Raw genomic sequence first — 27,170 nt, 5'->3', positions numbered from 1 at the left:
AATATCAATTTCACAGAACTATAGTCGCTAGCTAATATATTATTATTATCATGATCATCATCATCCATTTGGGGAATCATATAGTAGACCTATGAACTGTGTTGCCCTATTTCCATTGGAAACTACCTAATCTAGAGTTATTTCAGAAACTAATATCCTATAAGAAAATGAATTCATATTGATGAATTCATTGAATTCAATTATTTTTCATACCTTTGTATCAGTATAACAGTATAACAGTGCTACTGCAGCATGATTATGCAGGAGATATAAAATGTCTCCTAACATCTCTCTCCATATAATAGTAGTTCTGTGAACAGTAGACCTCGCGCAGTTATAAACCACAGTCTCCTCTTATACCGCCCATCAGAGTAAATCCTGTCGTGTCGGCGAGATATCGGTGTATAAACGACTAATGGCTGTTTCTGTTTGGGTTGTTGTATCGACACTGCTAATAATTTGATGTAAACAGCTATGCTACTATCATCAAAAGCTTACCGAGTTGAAAGCAGAGAAAACTCGGGAGAAAATACTAATGCTACTTCAAGTTATTAATTGCATGCCTCACTGCATGCAATTAATAGTCCACACAACAGCTGTGTTTTCAATAAGTTAGATTGAGATATTGAATTGCATGCGTCATTGCATGTAATTTATAATTCACTAGACAGCTGATTTATGATGAATAATTCTATAGTCTGAATTTTACTTTAATATTGGTGTATGAAGGAGGCTCCTTTTCCTTTTATATTATCCTTGAAATTCAAAATTTCCAAAAAACCTTGTATATACGTCGACGCGCAATTTAAATAAGAACATACCTGTCAAATTTAACAAAAATCTATCACCGCGTTTCGCCGTAAATGCTGAACATATAAACATATAAACAAACATAAAGAGAAATGCAAAACCGTCGACTTGAATCTTAGACCTCACTTCGCTCGGTCAATTATATTGGGGAGAGAAATCTATTCGAGAGAATGGTTTATGAACTAATGAACGTCCAGTGTCCAGAATATATTGAAATCTTTACATGAGTTGAAGGAGACACAAGGAAATGAGAAATTTGAATTTTTAACTACAGGAATATCCAAAGTAGCAGGAAGAAATTAAAAAAGACTGGAAGGAATCTTCAAGAATATAGATGAATACAAGGAAATGCCAAGAACAAGTAGAGAAATGAACAAAAGGAAATAATATACTAGGAGGAATCTTCAAGAATATAGATCGATAGATGGAAATTTTAAGAGGAAGTAGGAAAATGAACAAAAGGAGATAATATATATTATATATATATATATATAATATATATATATATATATATTATGAAGAGTGCTATATATATATACTGAGAGGAATCTTCGAAAATATAGATGGATAGATGGAAATTTCAAGAGGAAATAGGAAAATGTACAAAAGGAATTGGAAGAGAAGTGGAGAAATAGCAATGTAACGAAAAGTTCTGCTACTTGTTTACGTTGTGTTACTTGTTTATCCTACTACCAAATGACAAGCAAATAATGTTGAGACTTAAGACCAGCAATGATTTAGCAGCAGCTGGAAAGCCCCAGCAGATTCAAGTAGATTACAAACTGTGCGCATGCGTAGTGTAAACAAGAAAAAGACAGGAACACTACCAGATAACTTAACTTCCTGTTTACCAGTGACTCTTCAGGCCGGTTAATTCGTCCTTGACATACGGGCCATGCAATTTCCACTTTCTCCGCTTACACTACAAGGCCTACGCTACGCTCTTGCATTTAGCGCCTACGGGACTTCGTATATGCAATTCTACAATTGCCTCCAACAGTCTCTAGGCCAACAAATTTACACTTCTGGTAGTATTCGTAATAGTAATGCACACTCTCTCCCGCTTCAATCCGGTCCCGTGTCTGCTATCTGGCAAGTATTTATTGAAGTGGTTAGTTAGTCTATTCTCAAAGATTAAGAAATGTATTTCAAATATTTTCAAAGCATTATCCTCTATCTACTGATGTTTCGTATACCTAATACATAGAAGAGTGAAGAGCTATTCTTTGATTTTCTAGTTTCAAGATTCAACACTTGTAGAAAATGTCCTAGAATGGATGTCTGAAAACTAGGTGACGTCTTGGATATTATGTGTGACCTCCGATAAGTCGAATGATAAGAACATATTTGACAGTCACAAAAATAAAATATCCACATGATAAGTTACAAGTTACACCCCTTTTTTATATGTATGACTAGCAGGTAACCCGTGCTCCGCAAGAGTCTATTTTGAAACTTGACAAACTGGAAACTTGACGTAATGAAATCTTGAAGAATTGAAAATAGGCCTTCAAAAATCCTCGGTTAATTAAGAATCTATATGCAAAATTTAATCAGCAGTTCAGACGTGATGATGCGTCAAAAATAATTTTCCTATCCCGTACATGTATAGTTCTTATACAGTTCTTTCCTTTATTATAGTATAGATGATCATACACTCTTCGAGGATAAACCTTATAAAGGTTGGAGTACATCAATGTACCCTTTCAAACTCATTCCTCTCTCATACAATATATCTATTGCCACTCTCATTTTTGTGTTTATCTGACTAATATTTCTGTATAACTATTCTCATGATATGAGCATTAATAACCCCGCATCTCCAACTATAAGATGTTTCTCCTTACCTATTTTGAAGACGGTAACCTATGAAATATAACCGATAAAAAATATTTACAACCTATATAAACCTATTTGGACGTGAGTCTCTGGCACACTCAAATTTTAGAATTGAGAATATTCACGTTCTTAAACTGTGTTATTTGGAACGATGTCATTATATTAATAGTGATGTACATACGAGTACATGATTCGTAAAAGTGTATAGATAGCTGGAGGCATGTGTAGGCTAATAATAATGCTAGAGATGGGCTTAAAACATGAAACCATAGCAAACGTATAGAAATGCGGGGTAAAGAGAACTTAAGAATGTATGAGACATTAAACTACTTGACTCCCAAATGAAAAATTTAAAGATTAAATCTTTGATGAAGATCGGTACTGCAGCGATAATTGTATTAGAACTTACTGGCTTCGCTCGCTTAACCGTCTAGCCAGAGGACTCCACTCCCCTGTATCATTCAGAATTGAAAATGATAGACTCTTTAGAACTAATAACAATGAAAATCAGCATAAACTAGAACAATTACTCAACTCAACTTATTCTAGCTAACAAAAATAATATAGTTCACAACGTACGCTATTCCTCGAACGATACCGAATTATGTTTTATTTAGAAAAATATAATAACTTGAGAATAATTCTTTTGTTGGGAGTAGCTTTATGTACAACTTTAATTAAGCTTCAAACTTCCAGTGCTACAATTTTTAATTTCAGCGTAATTTAAGCATGTAATTCAAATTGATTCGGATTACTCTGAATCTACACGCCTTCAAAGTGTGTCAACTTCTTTCATGCAACCACTATAATATCAGCCGATAAGTTAATTAATATGCTGCTCCTGTATCGTTGCAACTGATACGAGACATTTGCCAATGTGCTAGAATGTATAATGCTAAGTTGGTCAATTGCGTATAGCGTAAACTCAATTCGGTCCAACCAGCTGATGACTTATGACATAATATATGTAACAAACATATTATCTAACATAATCATTCTATTTTTTTGCTTACGATGCCCACTCAAGTCGATGATTAGCATAGGTGATAAGGAGATGGATGATTTCAGCAAGAATCATTATTCATGAACCATCTTGATAATTAAATAGCAGACGTTATGTGAATCGAACCCAAAAGCGATGCAGACTGAAGTTTGGACGATGCAGTCCGCTAGAATCTTTCATAATAATTGTTATGTTATCTGAGGAAAAACAGGTTTACTGGCTGGTTGAATCCCAGTGGAACAAACGTAAAGAGAATGGATGAATCAGGGGTTCCCACCAGTGAGTATAGAATGTAATACATTCTATTCTTAATCTATTCTATTCTTAATGTATAGAATGAATTGCATTCTATACTCACTTGTGCCCACAGGTAGGAGTAAGGGGGGGGTGTTTGATCACAGATTGCAAAAATAAGAGTATATTTTTTTCTAATTCTTTGAGGTGGCTAGTCACCCCTGAATGAGTCCTACCAAATTGATTTCCAAATTCTGGATCTTGAATTCTTTCATGTTCCTAATGTATTATTTTTTCACCAACGGTGGGAAAATAGAGTGGCAATGCGTTGCTGAAGCTATGAATCTATTCAAGATTATTCATCAAAAAATTTTTTTCAGGAATCCATGACTAAGACGCCACTATGACATCATAATTCATTAATATTATCCTCCAATTGAACCGTAATAATTAATTTTATACCGAGCAATCGATATTGATTGATGATTTTCAACGTGAGAACACTGTTATTGAAGAAGATTTTTTTTTATTTGAGTGGTGTTACTAGTGAAACATGAATATATTTGAATGAGAATCGACTCTTGTAATAATTATTCAAGCATTATCAGTCAACTTTAACATTGATTACTACAGAATTGTTACAGCGGAATAATCAGCATTTAGACTAAATAATAGCATTGTTTCATCACTTTTCAGTTTTATACATCTTTCAAAATTAGATTTTTAACCAAATCAAATATTGTTTATAATCAAATGTATATATCTTCAAAAATTCAATTTTTCATGAAATCAAATATTTGATGTCAAAATATTTCATTTTCAATCCATCTCAAATATTCAATTTATTGCTTTCTCAACGAATAGCTGATTTTCTTCTGTGATAGTCAATAGTAGGCCTATGTTGTTATTCCTATTTGTGTTAAGCCTACGCTTCCTATTGATCGATTCGTCCGAACCGCTCAGCGCATCCCATTGGATGACGAGAGTCAATCAGAAGCGAGCACAGAGCTCTATAAAAGGCTGTGTCTGTGTCTATAATAGCCAATCGTAGGGCTTAACGCACAATATATATTCAGCTGCTCAATGCTGCAGTTTACAAGAGATTGATATTGGTGTAACAACCGAAACTAGTATTACAAATTGTTTTAATTTAATAAATTACTGCTCTAACTCAATGAGAAAATTATTAGTTCAACAATATCAAATAGTTTTCATTCATCAGCATTACTTGTAGATTTTCGAGAAATTCATGTAGGAACTCTGCTGTAACTATGCATATCGAAGATATTATGATGAATATAATATGAAGATGTATATTATATGAATGTATATGAAGATATATCGAGTATTCTTTGGAATAAATAAGTTTAGTTGAGATCTTACTTACTGATGACATCAGGATGCATTTGTGTTGAGCTCAGAACTCATTTCAAAATAAGTTTCCGATTGTGATGAGACTCTCGATTTCTAAACACATTTATTCATACGTAAATAGATGTCCTTCAAGTTGAAAGCTCACACAGTGATACGAGTGTGGATGGTGGCTTTCTTGAATTATCTAGCTGGAATTTTTTATAGGCTATGAAATAAGTAGAAAGTCGTCTGATTGAGTACTGAAATGGAGTAATCATAGAATACGGTCTGTCGACGATGGGAGACCATCAAAGCGTAAAATCATCATCGTCATCATCAAGAAGGATACGTCGTCTCATTGCCAGCGGGTCAAGTCCAAAATCCTGCGGTGACAATATCAGACCGCGCATTCTTATGTAAACTACAGGAAAAGGTGATCGATATTCTTAAAAAATTGATAATATGGTTGGCCTACTCTGAATATTGCTGTACCAGTTTCATAATAATTAACACATTATAGGAGATTTTGGAATGACTTTTTTGCTGTATTTAATTAACAGATTAAGAAAAATAGGTATTTTGTTGATGATGGTCGATGATTCGAGACAAACTTGGACTTATTATCAGAGTCTTCAAGTATTCGAGAGTTTTTATTTATGGAATATTTACGGTATATTCTTGAGAGGAACTGCATTGACTAGGGACTAGGCTATTCTTTTATTCATAACATTATTTCTTGTTTTCACCTTCAAGACTTTTTTCATTCATAAATATTCTTGACTAGCGGGTAACCCGTCCTCCGCAAGGGTGTAATTGGAAATTTTACAAACTGAAAACTTGACCTACTGAAATCTTGAGAAATTGAAAATAGGCATATAACAATCCTCGGTGAATTAAGAATCCATATGCAAAATTTTAAGTCAATCAGTCCAGTAGTTCAGACGTGATGATGCCTCATTCGTGAATTTCCTTCGTGTTCGTACGCTAATTATTTCCTTTATTACATTATAGATTAGTATGTTTACTAACTAATCAATAATATTTATGAATAAAGAATGATAGTATGATCACTAATTCTCCATTAATTAATCAACTCTATATTTTCTGTTTAATTTTTATCACAATCCATGAAAAATGATGAGGTAAACTTAGATACTGAGAAGTTTTTATATCACGTGCTCACGTGGTTTATATTTTTCACAGTAATTTTATGTTTTTCGATTAACTTACTCATCTTATTGATCTAGCAATCAAATAAACAATAAGCTGTTTATAATGCATGATTTAAATTCAACAATATATGTATTCATTTTGTAGTATTTTGAAATACGGTAAAACGATGTAGACCTTACAAAGTGGCTATTATTCAGTTGCCATCTGCCAACGTATGATTTATGTCGCAGCAGGTAATGTTGAACAGGTGGTTTATTATCAAAGACTACTTATAAGGATACCTATTAAAATCTGTCGGAAAATGATTATTATGGTGATTGTAATTTCTGCTCCACTCTCATACCATACATCCTGGCATTGAAATACGTTTTGAGATCAGAAAGCGTAAAACAATAATTCGAAACGTTCCGAAACAATGAAACAGTAGCACACGGTAAGTGCATTGCATATACCACACATAGTATGGTTAATATGTATATGTATTTAGTATGTATATCTTCAAGCACATAGGTGGGCTATTGTTTTCGGAGCCACAGTAGCTACTGGAATACAGAGACAATAAGACTCGACATTCAACAGCTGATTAAATCAGAAACTATTATATCTACGATTACGTATGATGAATGATCCATTGATCAAATGTTCGGTGACGCCTCTCCGCCTCTCTGCTACTGTTTGGCTTCAAAATACTCTCACAGTGAATTATGTGGATGTCGATTGATTCTAATCAATTCTAAGACCAAGTAACAAATAATGAAATTTTCCACCAAATGGATAATAATTTTCCTTCAATTTTTAAAAATAAACAAGACTCATGACATCTTAAGTAGTATTCTCAGAACCAACAGTAGACTATAACTTGAACCAAAGGGTGTGTGCAGTGCATACAGAGCGGTCAGCGGTCAAAGCGGTCTCAGTAGGATATATAGATAGTGACCCCCTGGGTTGGAGAGCTCGCTCAAGAACTGTTGAATTGTAATCTTTGAAACCCGTAACTTTCAATTATACAGAGTTGGTGAACATTATGGAAACAGCTAAATATTATTTATTTTACAGGAATAATTTGATAGTAGGTTTCATTGGGGATCCTATTTGAAATGAAAAAATAGTCTGTCGCTTCAACATACTTGTCCCTCATATGAATCCAAATTCATTTTTTTAAATGAGAAGGTGGTCATGTGGTACATGATTTCGATACAGAGTTCCAAGAGAAAATGAATGGCGAAAACCGCACATTGATATCTCAACCCGTATCAACTTGTTGATGTAGAAGTTGTAAATTATGTAGTTTATTAAGCAGCTGAAATCATGTTTCAGCGCATGTCTCTGTGTAATAGCCTCAGCTGATGTTATGAATGAATGAATTAATGGAAAAACTGTTGTAATTGCATCAATGAAGCTGACTAAATGATGAATCACAACAAATGTTTTCCTTATGGACTTTCAATGTTATTGTAATGTTATGTATATCTTGGAAAATGACGAGGATTGACTCAATTTTGTTGTTCAACGAACTTGACCAGTAAAAAGGTTTGAAGAATACGTCTTCAAAATTTGAAGCTGATTGATCAATTCTTTCTAAAGTTATTGTAGATCATACAAACAGACGGACAGCGACTTTGGCCTTGAGTGAGTCAAAAGTGAGAACTCGCTAACGCTCCTTCAAATATATCCTCTAAAGACCGCCGGAGCTCGGAACGCCTGAACGCTCTCTGTGTGCACACACCCTGAAGCTGAAGGATTATCCCCAGTGCAGAACTATCCAGTAATGAGGACTATCATGCTAGTATATGGTATGTCTGGGATACAGAGTTAATTGTTATGCTCTATCATTTTTAAATTATCCTGAAACAAACTCAAAAAGCTCATCATCATAATCATTCACTCTAGTCGAGAGATCACTGAGTTTCGGATTGACTTTACAATTGGGCTCTTGTTAACTTTCAAAGTTTCAAATTTACTGGGAGAGTTCGGAGTTGATAAAGTTATTTTTTGGGTTCATTCCATAAACAAGAAAACAAGTGAAGTTCAAAAAGATACCTCGTGGATGGAAAGCTGGGATGTAGAATATGTCCAATGTATGGCTCATTTACAAATGAAAAGTTGAGTAGTTACCAATAAAAAGTAGTTGGGCTACTTATCTGCATAGAATAAACAATCTTAGGTTTTAGGTTTGTATAGGTTTTTTCTGCTATGTGGTGAATACAGGTATAATACTCAATAAAAAGCTCAGGGAATAGTCAATCCTATATCGCAGTATCAAGTTTTGGAATGTGTACTCGTAGTTTCAGAATTTTTCTGAGATTCAATGAGATGTTAGATTTTCTCGTAACATTTTATGTTTAATTAAAATCAATCCAAATACATACGCTTCACTAAATCCAATTATTATGAGGGTTTTATTTGAATTTTCTATCTCTCTCCCTATTTTCTCCTCTTCTATCTTTTTTCTTATGCAAGTCAATAAATAAAGCTGGAAAGTGTTTTTAATTCCATACTTATTAACCCGAAGTTTGAAATTTGTTGAGGTTTCACTGTGTTTATTAGCTTCTAAATTATCCGTAAGCAAACGGAACACCTTATCTAATAACAAGTTATTCAGAGAACTGTCAATATCAACTCAATCAATCGCTTCCTAGTTTTAGCCGTTTCATCTGTGGACACAAGTTCTTCGATTTCAAATGGTCTTATCAACAATAATTTGAATGCTACTTGAATACTCAAATGCCAGAGATAGACTACTAAACAGATAATATTGACACTTGGAGGTTAATTATTATTCTACAAACAAGTTGAACCAGTTCCAGTTCGCTCTCGTCTAGTTCCACATTTGTGAGACCAACTTGGTAGAATCTGGGATCATTCCTGAGTATTTTGCACTCATCAGGATTATGTCGGGCAGAATCGAATTGTGCAATCACGTGTCTAAGTACTTCCTCGACCGGCTTGTTATTGAACAGCCCATGTCCTCCTTTTCACATCATAAACAATTCAAATACCATATATACAGACAATATTGTGGAATGTGCAGGTTCTTATTTCTCGTTTGTTATTGAATCTGCTACAATAAGTACGCCGGTCTGATCCTCCATTGCACCTTTATTTCATGGAGTTTTCAATTCATCATGGCTAGGTTTATAGTTTGCTCAACTTGAACGCTTTTAGGCGACATAGCGGTGTATTTTTTGTAGGTAGTAATAGGCTAAAAATTATTCAATCAAAACCATTATAATCAATCTAAATTATGAATCTATACTTGTATCCAGTGGCGTAGCGTAGGGAGGGGGGTTATGTTTCAACCCCCTCCCCACATGAGCTTCAAAAAGAGGCCCAAAAATTCAAGATAGCCTCCCACCCGCTCATCAAATTACACTAGTGAAGTCTATAGAGGTCCCATAGTTTTTGGGTAACCCCCCATATCAAAATCCTGGCTACGCTACTGCTTGTATCCCCTTTGATAATAATAGCGAAAATATTATTGTAGTGCTTTCACCGGAATGAAAGAGTAATGTAGACAAAGAATATAGTTCAAAATGCTCAAAGTAAAGTGTGTGTTGTAAACAAAGAATATATAAGAGTTCAAGTGCACTTCTGGATTATAAGTTATAACTTGATGTAAAATAATGAAGAAACATATAAATTTTCATTAAATCTTGTTAAATAAGTTTTCAAATGATAAATCAAAGAAACTTACTGCTATGTTCTTCCTGATGGTGATTCTGAAAATAATAACCTCAAATGTAAAATATAGAGTAATGGATAATAAAAGTAGAAATAAGGCAATGGGTGATCAACTTTGGAGAGTGATATATAGAGTAATATGATTCCCTGAAATTCACGTATTTACCATACCATCTCTCAGCAGTGACGGAACGTTTTTTCACGTTGACAAGAGCTCTGTAGTTGATAATATTGTCAAGTAAAACACATAGCAAGTAAAAAAGCAAGCCTTTGCAAAAATATGTGAATCTTCGAATACATGCAAGTATCTGTGAATATTGTTTGCAGGCGAAGAGACAATTTTACGTTGGTGAAAGTTGTCAATTCGCCCCAGACCTACCACTAGGTACCGTAATCAATGATGTTAGGTGCAAAATAGTATGGTGAGTGTCTTGTATGGTGCATTGCTACTACTCTAAGTGCCAGTTGCACAACAGCCGGTTGAATTTTAATCGTGACTAATTCCACGAGAACCAATCAGAGAAGCCGTCTTTTCAAAAACGCCTTCTCTGATTGGTTCTCGTGAAATTAATCACGATTAAAATTCAACCCACTATTGTGCAACCGGGCCTGAGTATATCAGTCCTCAATCAAATTATCCAGCATTAGTATATACAGAATGTACGTAGAGCAATAACAGATGGAATTAAATAGAGAATGCATTTATTCAAATGCTAATTAATATATAATTACTATTTAACGAAAATCCTAAATAAATGCTGCAAATCACCCCGAAGACCTCTGCTACTGCAGACATTGACAACAGGGTTAACAGCTAGATGGAAATTCGATGAGAACTACTATCCAAAAATTGTAAAAAAGCAATAACATATCATTTATAGCATAATAATATTCTAATCAAGTGAGAATTGCTTACAACATATTATTTTCGGTCACTAGCCATTAACAGGGTTGAGAATAGTTAAAAATGTTAAGTAACCCACAAATCTCATAAAATCAATGAAACTTTAATATCAACACAAATTGTTAAATAGACAAGCCAAATCACACCATACCTCTTCACGATTCTTCAAAAATATTGAAGACGTATTTTACAGGTTATCCTATCTTGATCAATTTGAGATAAGTTTCACGCTCTAAGGATCAACACACAATGACAACTAGCTTCTAACTGTCAAAGTTGTTGAAAATCGAATGCGGGAAGAAAGTGAGTTTCAGTTGCTGAGATATTTGATACTCAGAGCTAAGTATAAGCTTAAGGCTCTCATGAGTTGCAACATGTATTTCAATAATAAAATATGAGGGGGTACATACTTGATTGTATTATAATTCTATTTTAGCCAAGTATTTTACTCACATAGCTCATAATATGCTTGAGATAGATTGTACACTAAAAATGCAAAAATACAAGTGAACATGTACATTTATGTACACTAAAAATGCAAAAATACATGTAAACATCTATAATGCATCTCACATTTGAACATTTGAAACAAAAAATGTTAGTGCAAACGTAAAGGAAAAGTTTTATACATCCAAATTAATATATTTCTATGAATGATATTAGCCCTATTCTCCAAGGGGTGTTCATGTACAGTGTTTATTTGAAAGACACTTCTGAGTGTTTCAAACGACTCACTTTAGCTACTACCACACCTTATGAAGGGTGAACTTTAAAATCTATCTTGTTAAAAAAAACTCGATTAAATGCCACAGGACGTCTTGCCACATGGAGCTGTTATAATGGTGGAGGTAAGTAGTTCCAGAATTGAGTAAGTTGAAGTAAAATTTAAAGAAAGTAAAAGTAAGAAGTTTGATTCAGCTTCCATTGATGTGAAATGTAGGCCATTGGTCTGGTGACTCCACCACTGAAGAAAAAAGCCTCACCAAGACTCAAGGTCGAAACAGGATATCACTTTTTCTGTTCACCCTCATTTCAGATACTACCTTATGAAACATACCACATTGAATTTTCTTACATAACCATCAAGTATATATCAATTCAAGGACTTGACAAAAGACTAAGCTGTTTCCAGTTATGAATTGTGTTTCGTAGTATGTAGCCTATCCAAGTTTCTTTTAACCTTTTTACCCATTAATGTTCATTCGTCTTCATAATGTCCCCGTCTCCATTCTATTGAGGTACCCATTTAGACCTCTTACCATTAATATTCGTCTATATAATGTTTCTATTCTATAGAGGTACCTATTACATTATTATTCCATTCTTCCGACAGTTTATCTAGCACGTTCATTTTAGTATACATACAGTCCTGACGATGAAACAATCGTTATGAAATAGAAATTTACATCATCTTGATGTTTTGTCTATCTCTCTATGGCAATAACGTTGAAGTAGGGTTGATTGTATGAGGAGATTATTCTATCTAGTTATAAATTGAGTTGAATCATCAAAATATTCCATTTAAAGCAGAATTATGCATGCAAACCGATTCAAATGAACCATATCCCTAGCCGCAGCACACGACTTTATGATACAAACCAGCCTCTTAGGTTCATTTTTTGATATTAGTATCCAACTGTCACCCACATTAACGGCTTATTATTTTGAGTGCAATTTGTTTGTTCTTATATCAAGCTGAACGATCATAATGAAGTTAAGAGGTACATTAATATCTGTTTCTGAAGCCTCTTTTGAGTTAAATAGTAGCATGGCTGAAGGATAAGGGTCATAATCATAGAACTCATAAAAGCATAATAACTAAAGATTGCAGGTAGGGATGTCAATCCCGGGATCCCGGTCCATTTTTGATACCCAACAATCCTGGGATTTTTCAGCGTCAATACCGGGATTTTCGGGATTATAAAACCTGATTGTTTCCAAAAACAATTCAATATATAATTCATTTATGGTGATGAATATGAGTTTTGAATAACTAATTTATTGTTCCAAGTGTTTTTATTCTACAGGCACAGCCTACAGTTGCATATACATAATTATACTGTACTCTATACTGGCTAAATAGAATTCGCATTATCGGTTCGCATCATTCGCAGAATGGTTGTTAATCGGTTGTTATGTCTCTACGTTTGTTTCTGTTTACACTGCATCACAATTACCAGTCTAGACCAGTGAGTATAGAATGTAAGTTTAGAATTAAGTCAAGAATTAAGTGAAGAATTAAGTTGGGAATTAACTTTAGAATGTAAGTTTATAGAATTACATTCTATACTCACTGGTCTAGACGGCTCAATATATGCAATAGTGCTGATGTCAGTTCCTTGAAATGTACTCAGAACTTGGAAAATTCCTCTTCTCTTCTCTTTCTCTATCAAAAGTAGAATATCTATTTGAAGTAAATATAGTTGGCTCTACGAAATTTCATTTAGCTTCAGCTTTCAGTGTTCAGCTTTTAAAAAAAGTTACTCCTTTTCTTGAGAACATTTTTATAGATATAGAATGTTCAATTTTAATGTTATTCCTACAAAACCAGACCATTTTTCCATTTCAATAATATCATCTCCCTCTATAATGAGCCCTTTTTCATCTCCACAAACTGTTACTGAACATGTAATTGAGGAGGAACAATTGGTTAAAAATGCATGAGACAGATTTTTGCCAATCCCGGGATCAGTCCCAGGATCCCGGGATTCAATTGGATAACACGAAATACCGGGATTGGAAATCAGTCCCGGGATTGACATCCCTAATTGCAGGGCATAACCAGATATTACCGTTAATTTTGGTAGTATACAAGCATTCACTTGACAAAGAAGTTCTAGAATTTTGAAAAACAGAGGAGTAAGCTAACTAAACTTTACACCATATAAATTTTACTCTGTAATCTTTTCAAATACCATTGGTACGCAATCAAGTGAAAGAAAATCCAGGAACGAAGTCAAGATGAGTGTAAAAGAAGTTTTTCATAATTCTTCTTCTATGGATTCCCGGTTTCCACACGCGAATTATGGAGTACAGATTTGCAGATAGCTTTAGGAAGTAGTATTTGGTTATTGGTTTGTATTCATTTAGTATTTGGATGGCTAGTTTCTAGATAATACTCCTTACGGCTATCGATAAGTACCACGGCTACTAAACCTCTTCCCATCCTAGTCTCGTCGTCACAAGACATTGACAAGCTGGAACTGAGATTTAGCTGTGTAGAAAATAATATTGTCAACTACTGTGAACTAACCGCATCTGCCATGGATATTATCTTGCTACCAATGTTTTCCTATCATTCCACATTGACACATAATCAAATTTTTCATTGAATATTACTCAAGAATAGCAATTAAACGTTACATATATAAAGGAGCTACTTGAAAAATTTCTTGAATTCTTGAGTAAAATATTGGTTTCTCTTCACGAAATTATTGAATTTTCTCATTCTTGATGATGACTCTAATGACCTTGAGAAGAACAACCCTGGACCTCTCTCTAATGCACTCCTGGTATGGGGTGTTTGAATTTATTCATTCATTCATACAATAATTACATCATCAAAATGACAAGGAGAGAAAAGTAAGGTAACCTTGTGCTATTCCTCCCTCGAATTTAGATAGGGTACACATAGTCTGAAAAGTCTGAAAGTCTGATAGTCTAAATAGGTTAAGTCTTGTAGTTCATCACTTCAAAAAATTTTCACAGAATTGCTATTGCGAAACTTTTCGTTAGACTCCTACCATAATCAACTGATCTTTTTTCTCATATAGACCTGAAACGTTCTTCAATATTTGATTTTAAGGAATTCAAAAAAGCTCACTTACAAGAATTCTGTACCTGACACTCTAGACTCTCCAGTCATTTATTTATTAATTCATTTATTAGAGAGGTTTATGAATGTTTACTTGCTCATATATTGTCATAATATATCGATTGGAAAGGTATCCGACTATGATAATTTTGGTTCACTACTTGAACTATTCAAGGGCTGTCAGCTTTCGTCCATGATTGATTGCGTTGCGTCGTATATATAGCTTTCGTAACGTATTCCGGACTCCAAAAGCCGCGTAATGTTGCATAATCGAACTGGCAGCTGTTACTGCTCGATTAAAAACAAGTCTCAGTGACCTCTCTCCTCTTTCTCTCTAGCGTTCCTCGTTCAAAACTTCTTGTAGAATGTAGTTGAAGACTCGCTTGTTATTAAAAATAATGCTCCAAGTGGCGCCGGATAAGTTCCGAATCTTCTTCAGTTGTTACGACATCGAGTGACGTCATAGGGGTCACGTGTTGGAAAATCGGGTTTAGTTTGCGACTTATAATGGTAGTTATCTTCTTTCAACCTTTCAACTCTTCCGCATCGTGGATCACTGCTTCTCCTACTTTACTCCTAGTCCTACTTTAGGATCTCTTTAGTCCCTAGGCTACGAAACGGATGAGTAAACGCAGTACAGTAGCACTGATGATATTATTGACAAGACTTGCTCCAATCATACTCTCTTCGAATACGATGGCTTAGTTCACAAAAAAACTATGTATGTCCAACTATGCTAGTTTTGAGAAAAATTAGCTCGAAAGTTTTGCTTTTTGGAAGTGTATTACTTTTTTCATCAAAAATCAACGAAGCTGATATTATGACAATTCGTGTTTGTGAATATGATGCTAATATTTTGATAATAATTAATTTATTGATCTTTCAATTCCTAGAATACGGTTTGTAAGGAACAAGAATTATTTATTCAAAAGTATGTATGAACATATATATATTTTCTGACATACAACTTCTTTTCATACAAGCTCTTTTCTGACATACATCTTTTCATACAACTTCTGAACTACAATAATGCTTATATTTTATACAAAATATTTGAACAATCTATTAGCTGTACCAGTTTTATTCAATTTCAGTGGAAACAGAAGGGCTATTGGCCTACATCACATCTTCTGGAATCCCTCTAGCTATATTCCATCTGAGAGATATATGAAAATATTCCAGAATATTGGTAGTATTGATAATTAATACAATTCTCATCCTCACTTCTGGAATTTCTCCAAATGATGGTTATAAAATCTATCAGGTCTCGTTATTACTGCAATGACACATGTGTGAGTGATGACTTACAACATTTTATTATAAAACTAAAATTTGAATGAATATGCTATCAACTTGGTTTTTCCATCTTCAATTTCAAATTCATGACATTCCAAGTTATTGAAATGCCCTATAATCAATTTGGTTTTTATCCTATCTTATTTTTACTGATCACTCGAGTTACATACGAAATCAAACACATTCAAGGTTAGGACCTTATTTTCAATGAAATTACTGTTAGTGAAGTAGGCTGCAGTCGCGAGTTGAAGTTAACGCTCTCATTGTTAGGTATAAGAAGTCACGCAGGTAATAGCCTACGTGAAGACTGCGTACGGAAATGTCTCATATGTTCGTGCGTTACTCAAATGTGGGCCTATTGTTTATTATTTAGCTTGGTGGAAGACCATCAATTGTATGGAAGAAAACAGTGTTGAAACACAGATACGGTCACTGCAACTGTTTGTTGACTTTCCAACAATCCCTCATCATTCTTTTTCCCTTTTAACCCCAACGTCCCTTTTGATAATCCCTCATATATGCTACAATCTCACAGTATGTTTCTAACCCCACAGTAAATAGTACTACAATTTAGCAGCTATTTCAACACAACATTTCGTCAATTTTTCAAATCTCTTATACCGTATAAATGCTACTAAAGCATTAAAAGCGTAATATTTTAAAAATGAATTCAAATGGAATTACTATTTCACCATGTTAGACTTCAATAATTGAGTTCCTTTCCGTTCTGATATTCCACTTATCTATTACAAGAAAAAATGGAATGCTTTTCAAATGGTAACGACAACTCTAAACAGCTCTATCATGTATTGTTTGTAAACAAATCTTCGAGTAAATTCAACAAGACTTCTACCGTAAATGCTACTAGAGCATTAAAAACTTAAAAAATAAAATTACTATTCCACCACGTTGAATTTCGAAAATTGCGATCCTTCCCTATCTGTTGTGATATCCCACTTATCAAAAAGGACGTTTTCAAAATGAAATTACTATTCCACCAGGTTGGATTTCGAAAATTGCGATCCTTCCCTATCTGTTGTGTTATCCCACTTATCAAAAAGGAATTTGACGTATTTACCTGAAGGAAATATTCACCTGAATCACTCTACTTGATGTTACAAGTCACAAATTGAAATTCTCAAATATGATGACCGATTTATGTAAATATGAACTTCAATTACTGAGTCGTATTCATATACCTGAGCTCATCTCAATTCCTTCAGGATGAACATTCACTAAAGGGTCATCTTCCGTGAGCAATAAATTCACGACATCCATTCTCAAACGTGATACATAGGACTAGCTGAGATTGGTAGGACTTGGTAGGCAGGGATAGGTTGATAATCCGGATTAATTGAGATCGGATCCCATCCGCATTATTGAAATAACCTATAAAGAAGGTCTTGCACACACTATCTGAGATAAACATATTTAGGATGGTATTTATTTACTATAATAGAAAGATGCAGTAAAAAGTCTGATAATGATATTAATTTGAATGCTTTTTCCAAGCTATTGTATCGTAGTAGTATTTACTGAATGGTATTTCATTTAGAGGAACACGTGTACAGTGTAAACACAAAAGAGTGTTAGAGACAAGATCCGGATCACCTATATGGTTTGGATTTTTGACGTCCGAATTATCGACGACCTCTGTAGGCTACTGTAGCAAGATTTTCTCCAAACCAGTAGTTTTTCAATCTCTCAGTCAGTGGGTGATACGAGCTGGCATTATTGAAGAACAATAAGTATATCCTCTGAAGAGCAGCTGTGAGATAACAGAAAGGAAGGAAAGAGACGAAAGTAATAGCGAACAAGGAAGAGAGAATATTGGAAAGTAGTGAAGGATATGAAGAACAACGAATTAAGAAGATTATATAGAAGAAGATGATGATGAGGAAATAAGATGAACACATCTTGAATAGATTGATAATTAACTAAATGATGTAAAATTCTGTTTTTACAGAAGTAGAACATGAAGGAGAGATAAAATGAAGAAAAAGGAGAATTAGAAAAAATGAAAAGGCAAGAGACGAAGAAGTGAGGGATATGAAGAAGAACAAAGAGGTGATTTTTGATAGCAGACGAGAAGAAGAAGAACAACAAGAACAAGAAGAAGAAAAAAAAAAGAAGAAGAAAAAGAAAAAAAAGAAGAAGAAGAAGATGGTGAAGAAGAAGAAGAATAATAAGAAGAATAAGAAGAAGAAGAAGAAGAAGAAAAAGAAGAAGAAAAAGATGAAAATAGTTTGAGAAATTGAATAAGATAATGATGAAGGGAGATTAAAATTTGAAGTGGTAGAAGATTGGTAATCGAAAAGTAAAATAATAAGCAAAGAAGAATAAGAAGAAAAAGAAGAAGAGAGGGTGGAGAAGAAAATAGGATAGATTATGACAAAAAAGAAGAAGAAGAGGAAGAAGAAGATGAAGAAGAGAAAAGGGAGAAAATAAGATGAAAACTACGGAAGGAATAGGAAAAAAATTACTACTTTCATCAGAATTCTTAGTCTGGGTAATAATCAATCCACTGCTTGTTGGAATGAATGGCAGTAATAGCCCACTGTGGAAGCATGGAGAGGTGGTCTTCTTTCTTTGCTTCTTCCTGTTTCTCACGGCTTTCTTCTTCACGATCACAATCGCGTTTGCATGGTTAGGTCTCCACTCTCCACTCTCCACTCTCCACTCACACCACCATGCAACACAACTTCTATTTTATTATAAACTGTACAGTTAGCAGAAGGTACACTTCCTATAAACGCTTTCCAGAATGCGTTCTAAATGTGTTGCAGTTTCTGATTGAAAGCTTGTTCAACATGAGGATGGTGTTGTTGGAAATCGGTTTTCAAAATTTTCTCTCGGTGAACCCCTGTCAATCAATGTAATAAAAGGGATAGAAAGCAAAATTTCATAGATATCTATTTGGCAGTTTTCTTGTATCCAAACATGAGAATCAAAAACATGAAAGACATTGAATATTCCATTGGAAAAACATAACTATTTTGAGTGGTTGTGAAGATCATATTGTGGTAGTTATCCATAATGGAGGTGGTCAATATCTATTTTTTATCCAGACAAAAACAAGAGAACAGTACCTGCCTTACACATCCTTGGTTGGAAACACAAATTTTGAGATAATGTATCAATTATTGCATATTTAACTCCTCTATGTCATTCTACATAAGCCAAGCAACATATTCTATGTCCATCAATGAATTATCATAGAATATTGATTCATAAGAGCTTACATTGTCTCTTTTGTGCAGATACAATATATATTTTTCGAATAAATATGTACTTGGTGCAGAAGAAAGAATTAAGGAAGGAAATTCTCAATATAAATATGGAATAATTTTAATAACATTCATGGGTGCTTGTAGCAGAGAGTTTTAAGGACTAATTCAAGAACTAGCAAGTAATTTCCTCAAATAAACTATTACACATTAAAATCAAATAATGAAGGCGATACACTTCTCATACGGTGATGTAATTATATTCTTATCTCTCACATCGAATTAGTTAAGTTCAATTTGTCATTCATTTACATGGAAATGTTTTTCTTTATTCTCAGAGCCTTAAAAACTTCAGATACTTAATACTAGAATATGCTTGGTTACATGATTATTCTTCCCTTCTTCAGGGCGTCAAAGTGTAATGCACTTTTGAGTAATTTACATAACATGGTAAGTCTGACACAGTAACTTGTGAACAATGAGAGCTTTACGTTGTAGCTAACAACTACTTTCTTTAGCTGCAAAGAAAGGACCTACAAGTGACATTGTAAGACAATCTGAATGAACAATTGCTACTTACATCTAAGTTGAATTATTCAGATTAGTTTGAGAACGATAAAATCTAGAATGAAAATTCAAATCAAGCCTTTTGAGGCTGAAAAACCTCTCAAAGATCAAGTAAAATTTTTAGAATTAACATTCTTTCTCACTCACCAGCTATAAATATTGCACTTTTCTCCAGGAACCGAGGCAAAATGTAATAAAAGAGAAAACATTATTAGGCATGTAGCATGAATCTTATTAGAATTGAAAGAATGTGATTATAATTTCTGATCAAGTGATATATTAAAAATCTCGAATAAATAAATAAATAAATGAATAAATATATATATGATTTTATTGCCGTTAAATTCTTAGAACAATAGGCAAAGTCAAATATTGAATACAGTAAGACAAAAGATAAAATCAAATTTTACAGCAACTGTACATACAAAATTACATTACTGAGTCTTAAAAATAATACAGTACCTAAGTAAACTGTAAGTCAATTGGATTTTTCAAATACATTAATAATATTCATTTGAATGCACAAAACATATTCCTTACAGCACAACTTGAGCCTTTAGAACAACATATAAATACAAATAGAAACCTCTTAACTCTAAGCAACAATTATTTCACTCTCAAAGAACTCTTCAACACTATAAAAAGGATTTATCACAAGCCAATTCAATAATCTCGTCTTAAATTTCTTCTCTGTCTCTAATATTAAATCTGTAGGTAATTTATTGCAAATTTTTATACCAATTGTATCATAACTTTTGGCTGTTTTGGATAACCTATGATAGGGAATATCAACCCTACGACAATTTCTTGTGTTATAGCTATGAGTTTGATGCCTTAATTTTAAATTGGATGAGTTTTTCTAACATGCAACGAACAATATATATGTAAAAATTCACAATTGTCATTATTCGTCTAAGCTGGACGAAAAGAGGCTTACGGTGTGCTAGTCTATGAGAATCAGTTAAAACCCTGATCACCTTCTTTTGCAATAATAAAATATTTTCTGCATGACTACTATTTCCCCAAAGTAGTATGCCATATGTTGCAATACTCTGAAAAAAGGCAAAATATATCGATCTCAAATAAGTATCTGGAACATGATTTTTCAGTTGTCTGATCAGATAAATCACTCTTGAAAGTTTGCTTGATATATAAATAACATGAGCTTCCCAAGTCAAATATCTGTCAATGAATATTCATGGATAACCGACTTGCCATACAATCAATATAATATGTGCTTAAAACACAAAAATATCACCCTAATCAAGAAAGGTTTAATGTTCATAATTGCATTAAAGCTCAACACGATTTACTTATAAATCGAATAGTAAAATAAGTCCATTGATGTTGAATGTCTATGGCTCGAATCGAATCCTATTGACATTTCAATCATTGACAAAGTAGGTCCTCAGTTTATTGACTTGAAGAAACTTTGTTAAAACACTGGCTTAACATTTGAAGATATTAAAGCGAGTTATGAATTTAACTTATCAGAGTGCTGTTATCAGGACCAAAACACAGCTGATCAGTTGCTTATGTTTTGCCGCCATCGTTTTGAAATTTCGTTTCATTCATTATCCTTCCTCTCATTTTGTCCGATAGAAAAACCTATGTACTCAGGAGCTTCCTATAGTGTTTTCCAGCCTTGTTTGCTCTCTTGGCGATTCCTATAATATTCCTATCTGACCTTTCCAAACATCGAATAAACGACGCAGTCTCGTTCTTCATTATTTATTGATATATTCTTTACTACGACTGTTGAATATTTAATCTTACAAAATGTTAACCAGAAGAAATCGAAATGAACTGTTGAAATTGTCAGATGTGGACTGCATGCATCTGAGTGATGGACTGATGAATGAGGAGGTTGTGCAGTTGGCTGTTCAAATACATGGAGCACTGGGTGTCATATCTTCCAACTATTCTAATGATGCAATTGTGGAAATTGTCCCTCATCTTATCAGTACTCTGAATCGACTAGATGCCTGCCTAAAAGTAAATGACGACCTTCAAGGAATCTTAAGTGATATTTCAACCGAGAATTCTCAATTAAAAAGAATTTAGATATTGAAAAGCAAAGAAGAATCGATTGTTTTGAAGAGTCATTAAACATGGAAGAACAAACTGATCAGGAGATACAACGATTAAAAAAACAAGTCAATGATTTATTGGAAAATAGAGAAAAACTTGAATTCAGTGCTGGAGTGGAAGTTAGGTCTTTTGCCCATATGTCAACACAGACTAAATCAAAAATGACATGTTCAGACTGCTCTAGACTCCATGAAAAATTAAGAATTAAGCAGATGGAACTTATGGAGGTGAGACAACGTCGGTGGGAGGATCGGATTGAGCTGGAGGAGGGAGCGAAGATGTCTTCAATAAATAATAGGCTTAATAAATCTCCATACGAGAAGCGATCAGACAACATTGTCGAAAACTCAACAACTGTTTTATCAATTAGTAAAGCTCCAAATCCATCAAATATTGAACATACTAGATTGAATTCAAAGGGAATTGTCAAGAAAAATAAGGAGACTGGAAAAATAAAAATTGTTGCTGACAGTCATGGCAGACGTTTGGTGAAGCTGGTGGCTGATGCGTCCGACGGTGCCGTAGAAGGTGTCATCAAACCGGGGGCCACATTCGATCAAGTAGCATCCAGCTGTACCCAGGAGGGTTCATCCCTATCCAATAAGGACCTCATTGTCATCATCGGTGGAACCAACGACATGCATAAGGATCGATCTGGCGACTTTCTAACTTCATTGAGGGATCAGCTGCAGGGTTTAATGCACACTAATGTATTGTTAATGAACATTCCATATCGTTATGATCTTCCTAAAAATTCTTCTATTAATTGTACTATTAAGAATACCAATCAATCCATTCGTAAGCTTTGCGGTGGTTTTTCAAATGTTAAGGTCTTGAATGTTGAAGACATTGGCCGTCGTTTCCATACCCGCCATGGATTGCATTTCAGTTTCATGGGAAAGCGCTACATATCGGATTCTATAGCAAAAGCGTATCATAATTTGTCACTGGATCTTGACTCTTCTAGCACTGTAGATTATTATACTATTTCCACTGATAAACTGGCTGATAACGTTGCTGATGGTACACTACACTCACATAGACGCACTTTAAACGGACAGTAAATGACAAGGCTCAAAAGAGAGTTACTTCTCCTAATCAGACTTCTATTCATAAAAATAGATCAGTTTTTGACAAGATTTCTATATTACATCAAAATGTTCAACACCTACCATCACGATTGGAAATGTTGAAAATAAATTTACAGGAGTTGGAGCCAGAGATACTAGCTATTTCAGAGCATAAAATGTCAAGTGCTGAAACAGAAATACTAAATCTACCAAACTATCTGATAAGTTCACAATTTTCTAGACTTAACAGTACTGGGGGTGGGGTCATGATTCTAGTGCACAATAAATTTTTCTCAATATGTAAACGTGTAAATCTACCTGCTATTCAGTCAATAACGACTGAAAAAGAGTTTGAATGTTGTTTAACTGAGTTTTCACTTGATAATTTTAATTTTGTCCTGGCTTGCTTATATAGAACACCTCAGCATTGTTATTTAGATCCATTCTTAGAAAAGTTAGAAATACTTCTTGAAATTCTATGTAAAAAATATAAAAAAGTTATCGTTGCAGGTGACATAAATATCAATGTTCTGGAGAAAAATACACATATAATAAGTTCGTGAATGTACTGAAAATGCATAATATGATTTATAAAGTCAATTTCCCTACAAGAATTACTACCACATCTGAAACAGCGATAGATAACTTTATTACCAACATAGCTGATGATAGTTTAAAGATATCGGGTATAATCACTCATATCTCGGACCACGATGCGCAGCTGCTCGAGATCCGAGGTATGAGTGTGTTCCGCGATAAGCCAATCAGGAAATTTTGTCGTAGATTTGATGACTGCCACTTAGAAGTGTTCTATAGAGAGTTAGCTCATTTAAATTGGATGGAGGTTTATCAATCACCAGTGGATGAAAAGTACAATGTCTTTATCTCGACTTTTTCACATTATTTTAATATTAATTTTCCAAAAATCCTGAGAACTATGAAAGAAACTGATAGTAGGAACGGGATGAGTCCAGAGGTCACTGATAAAAAAAGAGAATTATTAGAGTTAGAGAATTTACATAGACAAACAAAAAGAGAAGAATTAAAGATTCAAATAAAAAATAATAGAAAAGCTCTTAAACTTATGATTGTAAAGAATAAACAAAAATACTTTGATGGGAAAATTTCTAATTCTAAAAATAAGAATAAAGTAACTTGGAAAATTATAAATGCTGAGGTGGGTAAGAATAGGAAGAACAACTCAAATCTAAGTGTAATAAGCGATGGTATACACTCAACGAATCCTAGTACTGTGAGCAATATATTTAACGATTTTTTTGTTTCGGCTGTTGATAGGTTTGTTAAACCAGATATTCCCAATGGTTCTAGACCTGTAACTGTACAAAATCCACGTTGTTGTCAATCTTCATTGAGGTTTAGATTTGAACCTATTACTGAGTGTCAATTACATAAAATAGTGATGTCATTTGAGAACAAACACTCTTCTGGGCCAGATGATATCCCAATAACGGTAGTGAAACGAGTTTTACGAGCTATAATCAAGCCATTAACACACATCATAAATTCATCCCTTATAGCAGGTCAATTTCCTGATAAACTGAAGATAGCTAAAGTTTTTCCAATATTTAAAAAAGGTGACATCAAAGATCCAGGTTGCTACAGACCAATAGCGTTGTTATCAGTTTTCTCAAAAATCATTGAACGTGTGGTATATATTCAATTAATGAAATACCTAGAAGCAAACCATTTATTGGATAAAGAACAGCATGGTTTCCGCTCAAAAAAGTCAACAATTACAGCAATGGTGGATTTCATAGATACCATAATTAATACAATAGATAAAGGTGAGAGAATTATTGGCATATTTTTAGATATGACACGTGCATTTGATAGTGTGTCTCATAATGTTCTTTTGCGCGCATTAGAGGAATTGGGAGTACATGATAAGGAGAGGAAGTGGTTCTCATCTTATTTGATTGGCAGACGGCAATTTGTTGAAGTAGAGCATACTGAGGAGAAAAACAATCATAGTTACAAATACAGTTATCGCTCTAACCTAAGAAGTTTAAAGTATGGTGTCCCTCAAGGGTCCATTTTGGGTCCCTTACTATTCCTATGTTACATCAAGGGTCTGCCTGATGTGGTTCGAGCACATGCCTCTGTGTGTCTCTATGCAGATGATGCTAACATCATATTTTCAGGAAAATCGATTGAGGATGTAGAACTCTCATCTGCTGTAGGCCTGTCCTCTATTAATGAATACCTGAATAGCCGAAATCTCTTGCTGAACTCAAGTAAGTCTATTGTAGTCCCCTTTTCAACAAGGCAGAACAGGAGTGAATTGTGTCCAAGCGTAGCTATTAATAACACCCTTTTGGATTGTAAAGATCAAACTAAATTTCTTGGTCTGTTAATAGATAGTAACCTTTCGTGGGATAATCATGTTGCCAATGTTGTGAAAAAAATATCCCCAGGTCTATATGCATTGCGTCAAATGTCCAGTTTATGTAGTATACAAATATTAAAATCAATATACCACTCAGTAGTACATGCACATCTATCATATGGTCTCTGCATATATGGTAGTACAAGTAAAAGTAACCTTGATAAAATTCTAAAACAGCAAAAACGAGCAATAAGAATTATGCTGAACCTCAATAGAACTGATTCTGTAAAATTAGCTTTCTCAGACCTGGAAATTTTAACAATATATGGACAATACATATATGATGTTATAGTCTTTTTCAAAAAATTTGGTGACACAAACTTGAGAAATAACACTCACGGTTATAATACAAGGTTTGGTCGTATAACAGAGAGGCACAGATTAGATCTTTTTACGAAAAAAACCATATACAGAGGTAAGAAGTGTTTTGTAAAGTTGCCAAGCAGTCTCCAAATATTAGAAGATCCAACAATGTTTGCAAAGTATCTAAGGGAATATCTGGTAAAATTGTCGCTGTATTCGTTTGAAGAGTTTAACATTGATTTTTGACGAAACGTTTTTGTCTATACTAGGCTAGCCTAGTTATTTATATCTATATATATATATTTAATCTACTGACACTGTTCCAATGTATTTCTTACATCTGATGAATAAAGACTATTTCTATTCTATTCTATTCTATTCTATTCTATTCTATTAACCATTTTGAGGCCGTCTTTTCATTGGAGACACCGATTCAAAGGATACGACGAGGCGACTCCATTCATCTCCTTCCAACTCTGACTGAGCTATTCTATCAAACATAAATACAAGTCACGAGCAAACCTCTTTTTATCAGTTGAATAATAATTATTCCATCTGTTTTGCACTGGGCTATACATGGAGAGTAGTAGCCTACATGCTGTTATGTTAATATTTGCAACTTTCATTCATCAATCTTTTCATCGTTTCATTCATTCGTTTATCAAATTCAATTAAAGGAATCTATCAAATGGTAACTACTTTATTCTCTCTTGATCAATGAAACGAATTCAGGACTAATTCAACCAAAGTTTATTTGTATTGAATGTGAATGTCTATGAAATTTACGAACTGATTAATTCAGCTGTTGCTGCATTATTCCAGATGAATCATCAACTTCAGGACATTATTGAATTAAATCAAACACGCTTTTTAAGCACATGGTAAGCAACACACTAGTGTAGTCAGACTAGAGAGACATAAATATATACTATAAGTTAATTGTAGCCTATCACTGCTGAAAATGAGAGCCATGATGTTGGAAAAAGTTTCTCTTGGTTACTTAGTTGAGAACTGTCAATTACAACTGTTGAAATATTGCAAGACTATTGGTAATTCAAGTGAAAATCGATGAAAAACAAATTTTTCTAGTTGGCATTGGCTACTAATTGATTAATGTTTATTTTATTGATTCATATGTAGCAAGGGGAATATAAATTTATTAGAGACAAAACTACAATATAATACAATGAGAACCAAATTCAAAACAGATAAATTCCTAGTTAGTTGAGATATTAGGGGTATTCACAATGTTGTTTTAGCCAGTTAAAGTGCTATTTGATAACTCTGGATTGTGAACGCCCTATCTAAAACCAACTGCTATAATCTAACTGCAATAGCAGTCCAAGCGGATAATTAGTGTAACTCAAAGTTTATAACCTCACTTTTGCTACCAAATAT

General features: G+C 33.9%; 1 protein-coding gene across 2 annotated transcripts in view; it reads right to left on the bottom strand.

Annotated features, from left to right (window-relative positions):
• The window catches only part of LOC111045250 (glucose dehydrogenase [FAD, quinone]), a 107,412-nt gene that overhangs the window by 68,594 nt on the left and 11,648 nt on the right, over positions 1–27,170 (bottom strand). The window contains exon 2 of one of the 2 annotated variants that reach the window (XM_039442688.1): positions 20,049–20,089. The gene's annotated coding sequence lies outside the window, so the exon portion shown is untranslated. Of the gene's footprint in view, positions 1–20,048; positions 20,090–27,170 lie in introns of those variants that run through there. The other variant, XM_022330611.2, reaches the window with a different exon arrangement.

This window comes from Nilaparvata lugens, chromosome X, assembly GCF_014356525.2.
Source record: "Nilaparvata lugens isolate BPH chromosome X, ASM1435652v1, whole genome shotgun sequence".
NCBI classification, from domain to species: Eukaryota; Metazoa; Arthropoda; class Insecta; order Hemiptera; family Delphacidae; genus Nilaparvata; species Nilaparvata lugens.
Note: the sequence above shows the minus strand (reverse complement) of the source record. Positions and strands in the feature narration are given on the sequence as shown.